This window comes from Condylostylus longicornis, unplaced genomic scaffold (assembly GCF_029603195.1).
Source record: "Condylostylus longicornis isolate FDR11 unplaced genomic scaffold, ASM2960319v2 ptg000038l, whole genome shotgun sequence".
NCBI lineage: Eukaryota > Metazoa > Arthropoda > Insecta > Diptera > Dolichopodidae > Condylostylus > Condylostylus longicornis.
In genome coordinates this window covers 7,580,667-7,591,226 of record NW_026578007.1, presented here as the reverse complement: position 1 = coordinate 7,591,226, position 10,560 = coordinate 7,580,667, and positions in this window count along the sequence as shown.

Here is a 10,560-nt window from a genome sequence, read left to right as displayed (position 1 = left end):
ACAGGTTGAATTTTTTTTTTTTTCAAAAATTGTAAGAATATTAAATGACTCTCTAAGTACCGAGAATTCGATAAAGGAAAGCACAAAACACACAAATGAAAAAAAAAAACAAATAAACTTAAAAACGGCTCCTAGTAAAATACACACTTATAAACAATATACGAAAATATATTTATGGAATTAAGTAAGTATAAAAATATAATTTTAAAACACATTAGGTATACATAAGCGTGTATCATATGTACGTACATACGAGTATAACATAGAACCACAATATTTTACACTAATGATAATTTAAATTCATATAACAGTATTTCAAATTTTTTTGTATATTATATTAACATGCATGTATACTTATTATATATATATATAAATATATAACAATATATTGTACACATTATTAAAGTATGCAAGTTCATCTATTAGATTTTATATTTAAATCATCAACATTATCATTATTATATTAAAAATATTCATTTTATTATTGAAAAAATCATATATATATATATATATATATATATATATATATATATATATATATATATATATATATATATATATGATTTATATACATATATATATATATATTACGATATAAATATTACGATATATATTTATATATATATATTTTTTATTTTCATGAAAAATTATTATTATATATTTTTTTGCTCAACAGATAAAAATGTTTTTTTAATAAACTTTGTAGCCAAAAAAAAAAAAAAACCCGAAATAATAAAACAAAAAAAAAAGCAAAAATGAAAAAACCGACAAGTAAGATTGATTTGTATAAAATTTATTGCAGGACTTATAAGAAAGGACTAAAATATTCTATACACACAAATATATTCAAAAAAAAAAAGTACACTCAAAAAAAAACGAAACAATAAAAAATTACTCTCAATATTTTTATAGTAATTTCAATTCTATAGAGCGTACATTTTTCATCAAAAGCAACGCATAAAAAATGAAAATTTGATTTACAAAAAACAACAAAACAAAAAAAAAATGAGAAAAGTGAAAAAATACAATTTCATTTCCATCTTAATAGAGCTCAGAAAAAAAAAAATACGATTGTGCGCAATCGTACAACAGACTCCTTGGGTCCATTCTCTATTCTTTATCTACTCTACAATGTAAAAAGTAACAGAGAAGAACAGAGCAGATAAATTATAATTATTATTAGTATTGATTATGATAAATGATAATAATTAATGATGATGATGAAATTGGTGATGTATGTAGTGATAATATTGAGATTAAAGAATTAACTAATAGATTTTCTAGTTAATACAACAAAAGAATGTATTGATTGACAAAAAAATTTAAAATTAAAAGCTTATGTAAAATAATTAAAATAAATATAATAAAATATTAATTAGCAAACTGATCAGTATATAAATATACAATATGTACAATAATCCTTGCAATTTTTATCTTAAAAAATAAACATATTAAAAGAGACCAATAATTTTGGCCATTTTCAAATCAGAAAACCAAATATATGTATGTAGTAAGTATATCGATAATCATTACAACTATTTTCTTTTATTTTATTCTCTTCTTTTTTTTTGTCTTATTTCCAATCTCCTTTTTCTCTTTCATCTTTACGTTTTTTTTTGTTTCTTTTTCATATTACTTCTCTTTTTTTTTTGGTTTTTGTTTCAAGGGTTTGCAGGTGGGGTCCTGTAATTGGGTAAAACACGGTAGCTGCTTACACATACTCGTTAAAAAACAAAAAAAAAAAAAAAACAGAAAAAATTACAAGGAATATAAAAAAAAAGAAGTAAAAAGAAGAAAATTCCTTAAAGCTACTATTTTGTAGTTTGCAACAAAATTTTTTGATGATGATGCCCTAAAAAAAAAAATAAGAAAATTCTTTGAAAAAGCAAAAAAGAAACGAAAAAAAAGAAAGAAAATTGGAAGTAGAATAATTTTCCAATTAAAATCACTTTTTTTTTATATACACATACTTAAATACACTTAATATGAAATTAAATGATTTGTTTTTTTTCTTTTATCTAATTATTCACATAGGTATAGAATATATTTATTATATTATATACATAATTTTAAATATATCTACAAAAACAAAAAATTACATTTACAAGGTAGGTAAACCTACCTCCCTATAGGAAAAATTAATTAGGATACACATAAATTTTATTTTACAATTTTTTTAATTTTATAATTTTGAGCAGATAAAAAAATTTTTTACCAAATAATAGAAAAATGAAATGAATAAAATATATAGAAAATTTTATTAAAAAAGGAGAGAAAATACAAATTAGATAGTATAAGTCTCTACATTTTAAAATATATGTATGTATACCTATAAAAAAAATCTATTTTGTTCTCTTTTACCTGTTGAAATTTTTTAGTTTCTCCATTTTAAATTAAAAAGTTTACTTAAATAGGTACATAGCATAAATTGCCATTTTTTATTGAAATTCTGAGTTTACTCTAATAATCTTATATATAATAATTAGTTTTGTAATTTAAATCCAACTCTGTTCCTCTACTGCAATAAGAGAAGGCTTATTTTATGTGAAATTTAATATTTTGGTCCTTAATTTTTTTTTTTTTTGAAATATTTAACTAGATACCTACTTATTATGAAATTTTTCTTAAAAATTATCTAATTTAATTGAAAATTTACTTTAAATTTTATTATTACATTTAATGATATTGTATAAGTTAAATTTTATGAGTAAGCGTATGTATCGCTCGTTCAGCCAGGACTAAAATGGAGTAAGAAAGTAAAATGATTTTGCAAGAATTCAGAATTTTTATTTTTACGTATTAAAAAATAATACGAAATTAGATTTAATAATTAAATCAAATTAATGTATTTAAAAATTAATTAATAAAATTTAGAAGTGAGGAAAAAATTATTTATGGCGCTTATAATACAAATGTAATATAGGTGTAAAAAAGAAAAGATCCTAGGTATTGTGTATAAAAAAAAATCCCAAAATAAAAATTTAATATCTGATAAATTCGTGGGTATACGTAGGTAGATAAGTTGGTAGATAGATATAAAATTTTAAACATCCAAAATTAACTTATAAAAATCAATAGAAAAATTATACTTATATAAAAAACGGATGCTTTCTCTTTTATTGTATACTCATACATACACACATCTACTTTTTTCCTTACATCCTTTTTTTTTAAATCGATAAATTATCACACAATTTCCTTTACATTTTATTATAGAATTAGATTAAGATTTTAATATTAAAATAATATTTTTATGTTTACAAAAAAAAACTTACCTAATTATTAAAATTTTTGGAAATTCAAATTTTGAAATTGAAAAAATTATTTTCACATGGATAAGATAAAAATTTTCCTAGAAATTTTTAAAATAAAATGAAAAAAAAAAATATGTAAATCCTTGTTACATGAAATAGCAAATCTCACAAAGAATTACAATCTACTGCGAATATCCTTTTCTTTTATCCAGTATCCAGTATATAATTTACGTATGAATGTAGGTATTCTCTTTATGTATGGCGGTGACAGAAAAAATCTATTTTTTTTTTGTTTGCTTTAATATGAAAATACAAAAAAAAAAAACCTATAATTTCAAATCCAATTAAGTTTTTGTTCCTTTTTCTTGCAGAAATAAAATTATCCTTTTTTTCGGTGTTACATGTAATGTAGTTTAATTATTTCTTAGTTTCTCGTTTAATTGTTCTGGTTGTTTTTTTATTGTTGCAAATTGTTATAGATACCATTTTTTTTTTTTAGTAAAAAAATTAATACAAATTTCAATTGTCGTAATAATTTAGTGTTTTAAGCGCTCCGAATACACACCTTAGCGTCAAATTTTTACTTTTTTTTTCCTTTTTAATTTTTTGCTTTTGCTGGTTAATCCGACTTAATTTTTTTTTTGCTTTTTTTCTTATTTTTTATTGTAATCGTCCTGTTTTTTCATTTAAATCTTTTATAATAAATATTTTATATAATTTTTTTAAAATTATATTCACAATAATGTATTTTAAATTATTTTTTCTTGATTTTAAATATTAATTTTAATAGAATTATTCACAATGAAATTTTTTTTTCAATAACCGGCTCTGACATTTTTTACAAATTTTAAGCATTTGTTTGGCATTTATTGATTTTTATGAAATCACTTTCGAGCTGAACTGTACCTTACTACTAGAAAATCCCTGGATATTTTCTTAGTGTGCGTATTAAATTATCCAGCAAAGAGTTTACTTATGTGATGTCATGTATGATTTGATTTCTTCGTTTGAAACTATATGTAATCAAAAGTAATCATTTGATTATTTTAATGATTACTATTGTGAATTTATTTTATTTCAACACACTATTAAACGAGGTTTATAGTTTTAAATATGAAAATTTTACATAAGCTTGGTATGATTTAAATAAAATTGACAAAATGAATATTGTTTTAATTTGTTTTTTGATTTTTTATTAAAAATAATTGTTATATAATGGATATATACATTTGTATGAGCAATCATATTTTCTTAGAATGCGAATATGAATTTATATTTTCATAATTGACGTACAAAATTCGTGTAATTCAAAGAACACGGTCCGATATTTTTAAATTATACTTATAAGACTAAATAATATTATTAAAAATACTATAGTATTACTTTAATATAAATTAATTACGCATATTCTCCATATATAAAAAAACATAAATTACGTATAGACCTATGCATTTTTTGATAAGTAGAAAACTTGTTTTTGAATTTTATAAATTTATTGTAGAATCTTGTGCAATATATGCTACGCAAAAATAAAACAAACAAAGTATATAAATAAAGTGTATAAAATATACTTAAATACAAATGGACAAAAATTAATAAATAAATAGCTCACACAATCAGCTGATTGTCAAAATGAAATTTTATATTAAAATTAATGAAACTTGTCAAAAAATTACATAATAATTTTTATTGAAGAAAACTTTTCACGAGACCAAGCTGTTAATTTTTTAAATAAGATAACTGAAATAAAATTTAATTCTAGTTCGCAAAGAGTCATATAAATATAGAAATGAATGCGCTACGTGTTCCGAAAAAACTCAGATCTTACAGTGGTCACGTACTGTTATGACACTTCATATTTGAAAAATTATTAAATAACAGAAAATAAAATATTAAATGGCAGAGTATTCAAAATCAAAGCTTTACAGAAATAACCAAATTTTTTGGGCTCTGATATTTCTAAATATTATCAGATTTCAATCTCCGATCAAAAAAAAAGGAAAAGTCGTTATTTTACTTTTCAGCCAGTATTGAATTTTTTCCTTTTTTGTAAAGATTTATAATTGTTTAAAATGAAAGAGCACGTGACATATAATCAGGTGACATATTTCTCTTAAATTTGCGCTGCCACTTGTCTATATAAACACTTTTCTTTATAATGATTCATTATGATGATTTCTTATCTGTGATAGATCTAATATATTTTTGGATTCACATACACTAGATATTTTAAAAGATTGCCATATGAAATTATATTTTTGCAATAATAAAATTGCCTTGTATTATACATCAATAAAGAATATTTGAAATTTCTTTATTAGTAAAATTGGAAGAGTTTTTCATGTTTAATACATTTTGTTAATGCTTATATAAAAATAAGTACATACTTTTTTGAATCCTGAAAGGAATCAATATTCATGTAATCGCAAGGATATTTTTAAGTAACTTTTACATATAGTAATTTATGAGATAGGTATATAAAAATTTTGAAACTGCAAGAATTTTAACTTTAAAGAATTAGAGAAGAAGAGAACTAAAAAACAAAAAAAAATTCATCTGCTGGTCCATTGCCGTTTCCATTCATATAAAATATTTTTTTTAACTGCTAGAAAAAACAGGGATCTCTTTTTTATTTATATTTGTGTGTGTATTTTTAATATATACGTAAATATTTTTGTATAATTTTGGATGTTTTTAAAAATACGGTGGTACTGGAGATGGATAGATGGATGGATGGATGAATGGTGTGTATTGTATATACGTTTATACTCTTTGTCTGGCCAAAAAGCAAAAACAACATAATAAAATAAAAACAAAAATCCGAAAACAAAAAAATGCCAAAAAAAAATTATATTTGTACATTTACACACGAATTTTATATTTAAGGGTGGTTGGTTAGATGGAAAGATTATTACATACATAGAAATCAAGGATCAAAGAAAGTTTAATATATTTGTATACACATAAATATATTTTACATCATGCATTATTTTATATCCTTTTAATATAAAATTATATATGTATGTACAAAAGTATGTGTTTACGTACGTACGTAAGTATATTTTATTATATTAACATTCAAATGCTGAAATTTTATTTTCGTCAAAACGTAAAGATAATTTAAACTTTTTTTTTATGAAAAACAAAACAGGGTGTTTAATCTGCTGTAATTATCAGTTGTGTACAGTTTTTTTAAAAGTCTTTTAGGTACATAGTTCAACTTTTTACCACGATATAAGACTATACATACCCCTTAGTGCAATTATACAGTTGTTCTGAATATTTAAAAAAATAATAAACGACAAGTTACCTCAAGCTTATTCCAGTACTCGCTCATGATTTCCGTACTTGTAAGCCATTATGAAATTATTTCTTTGGAACGCATCATTTTTGTTACACTTTTTCGAAATTTTGAGGCAGAAGTCAACCGAAAACGTATTTTATGATGTAGATATATAAATTTTTTTTATTGCAAAAACGGCGAAGAATTTGCGTTGTTAACACAGAACAACAGCCAAGCTGCAAAATCATCTGAAATGGCGATATCGGTTTTTTGTATTTAATGTTCACATACATACATGGAAACAGATGGCTATTTTACCCCCGGCGGTAAAATTCGTGGCGCTAATTTTTCTTCATTCTGGCCAGTCCCACTTATATATGTGTATTCTGTATTAATTTTGACGTTTTACCGCGGAAAACCGCTCTGGTTCTGTCTTCAACTGACATAATATATGGAAGCGTGAAATGTAAATGTAACATTATGTTGAGGGTTATAAAACACAAATTTGTAGGTACATAACTATCTAAAATAATTTGAAATAGATTGAATTCTTACTATTATTCACCCTATATCTATATATAAAAATGTAAATTCTAGTTTTTTTTTCATTTGTGTGTTTTTTTTTTTAATAATATCAAAAAAAGTTGTTCATGTATGCATACATATTTTGATTAATTAGCTCAACTTTTCCATTACATATATATATATGTATATAAACATACAAAGTACTATGATTTGTATATATGTATGTACATGTACATTATGTTTTTCATAAAGTAAAAATTGTTTACTTTTTTCCTCTGGTCTTGTTTTAAAACAACTCGCAACAGGATAACAGATACACTTCTAATAATAAGAAGATATGATTATAAAACTATGTGTACAATGATTTTTATAAAGTGGAAAAAGGACTAGACACTGTAAAAAGAATAACATTGAATATACTCGTATAATATGCAAAGAATAGAACAAATATAACAACAATTGTAAAAAAAAGGATTTAAATAGATATGTTTTGAACATACGTGTATTTATTATTTAAAAATTTCGTGGTGTTTAATGCTTCTATTGTAATTTTCAAATTTTGCTTTAGAGGGTATGAATTTTCCTGTTCGTACATACATACATATGTACAAGCTCACAAATATAGTGCGTGTGGCACGCATAGTTTTTTTTTTAAATTTTATATCACTTATGTATATACATACATATGTACACATATTATATACCATATGTATATATATATTTAGGTATGTACTTATATACATATGTAACATTAAATATACGTAATATATCTTGCATAAATTATTCTCAAATTTTTCGCCTTTATTAATATATTATTATGCATTTCATTATAAATCAAAATGTGAAATTTATATGTAGGTATGTACATATTTCTCACAGGGTGTTTTTTCCAAGTTTCTTTAATAACAAATTTCTAAATTAATATTACACATAAATATATGTAAATTATTGAAAATTTTCTTTTGATTAATTACTAATGAATAATTAATTACTTATTAGTAATCGAATATTAGAAAAATTAAGTACAATACAAAAATTTTTAAGTCATTTAAACATAATTAATTTAATATAGACTTTTTCTGAACGCTCATTTTTATCATTTTGACAAATTGTCAAAATACTGTCGCGCACTTTTGGTGCGTACTAACCAATAAATTTCGAATTGTCATAACAAAATATCTGAAAATCATATGGCAAAAGTAAACATAATTGAAATGCAAGGTAAATAATGACCCAGAAAGGGCAATGAACTTGATTAAATTATATTATTGTACATATGTACATGCTTATTGCCTACATATTAAAATAAATTTAGAATTATGTATTTATATTTGTTTTTAATAAATAAAACTTATGAAGAACAGGTTGTTGTTAATAAAAGATGCTTTTCCATTATAGTTTATTTTGTATTTGTTTATAAAATTTTCAAATTATTTAAGTTCGCATAATACTAAATATAATAATACATATTTTTTTTTATCGTTACCTATAAACACATGTACACGTTTAAATTGTCAAATTTTCTGATCACTTTGTTGTTTAATTTACCCAAGATTATTGGCAGAACGAATATTTGTGTTTTTAAAAATATGAGTATTTTCTGGGCTTATTTTGTGTTCTTCTATAAAGAAGAAATAAATTTGGTAGGTAATATGTACATATTAATTTTCTATGTTGCAAAAACGAAACAAAATTAAAATGGTAAGTAGCAGTAGCTAGAGAATTTTTATAATCAAAGATGTGAAACAAACAAAAATATGCTACCAGATTGTTTCAAGCTAATGTGCCTAAGTATTTATTTATTATACATTTTATATACATACATATGTAATTATATGTACTTATATATATGCGCCTGAGAAGACACGTTCGTTCCTGCGTATAACGAATATTGATATTATTTGTGTAATCGTTATGATGTGCAGAAGATTTAAATTTTCTTGTAAATTTCATATATGTATGTATGTATATAAATAGGCTTACCCGTATAAAACAGACAGGCAATTTTTGTAATTTTTCTGAATGATATGATAGCACAATAATTTGTGGAATGTGCCTGTTATGAATTCTTATGCTCTTATAAACATGTAGGTTTATAAATATTTACATTTAAAGAAAATCATATTAGATTAAACTTCAAAGGCTTAATTACGCACATTCATTTTATGCTTAAAGCATTTTTATATAATATTTTAAATGTTTTATATCAATAAGGAGTACAGATATAAAAATATCCTTTCATTATATAAAAAATGAAAAAAAAGAAACCAAAAATATAAAAACAATACAATAATATACGAAAATTGTACATACATACATAATAATCTAAAGAACGGTTTGATCTGTGACCTCAAATTTAATATTCATACATTGAATAGGTGGGTATGAGGACATACGCACATATATATTTAGATAAATATTATATTTTGCAACATTTATGTATGAAAATTGATATATACCAAAAAATATGCATACGAGTATCTACATATGTATGTATTTAGAAGATGCTTGAATTAATTTTTATTTTTATGGATTTTACCGTAGATATAGAACAAGAGAGTTAAAAAATAAAACCATTTAAATATAAATACATATACCTATTTATTTGCATCCTTTCAAAGCTTTCAGGCAATTAAATGTTAAATAAACATCTAGTGAAACAAAATATAAAAATATTTTTTGAAAAGGTGAATTATGTACAACAAAAACTATAAAGAAGATGTGGAGCGCAAAAAAAAAAAAAAAATCAATTCATGCTGATGCCTTTTTGTTCTTTTTTTATGTATTGACACACATGCATACCGTCTTTTTTACGTTATTATATTCAGGCTTTTTTATATTGTAATCCTTATAAATTTTTTTAGCACATCTATAACACATTTGCACATCACACATATTATATGGATTCATACAGTGAAACTTTAATAATTGTAAAAAATTACACCTTAAATTATCAAATTCCGCAAATTATTAATGAAAATATAATTTAGGCTGGAATTTTCATTTCATTCAGAAACTCTGAAAAAAAAAAATTAAGGGATATAGGTATGTAGATATTGTACATTATAAACTTTATGTTTTAAATTGCTAGAAAAATGAGTTCTCAATCATAATTTACTTATAAACTCGTTATGAGATTAAAATATTTAAACTAAAAATTTTGCAATAAACCATAAAAAATCTTTACTTTCTATGGATACGAGTATTTGCTAGATTTTCATACTTTCCCAAACCATAACATCACTTGAAATTTATTAAAGTGGCCTACAGTAACAGAAATTTTAATGATATTTACAATATTTAAGCTGTAAATTCAGTAATAGCAAGATTACTTATAAAAAAATCTGATGTGGTCAGCACATAACCGACCGCATTGTGTATTGTCTAGTTAAATGAAAGTGCTACAGAATATTATAAAAATGTCTGTTAAATACTTCTTTCCAATTTTTAGGACATTAGTAAGCTTATAGTTAACATACTTAGAAAAATGTAAATTTG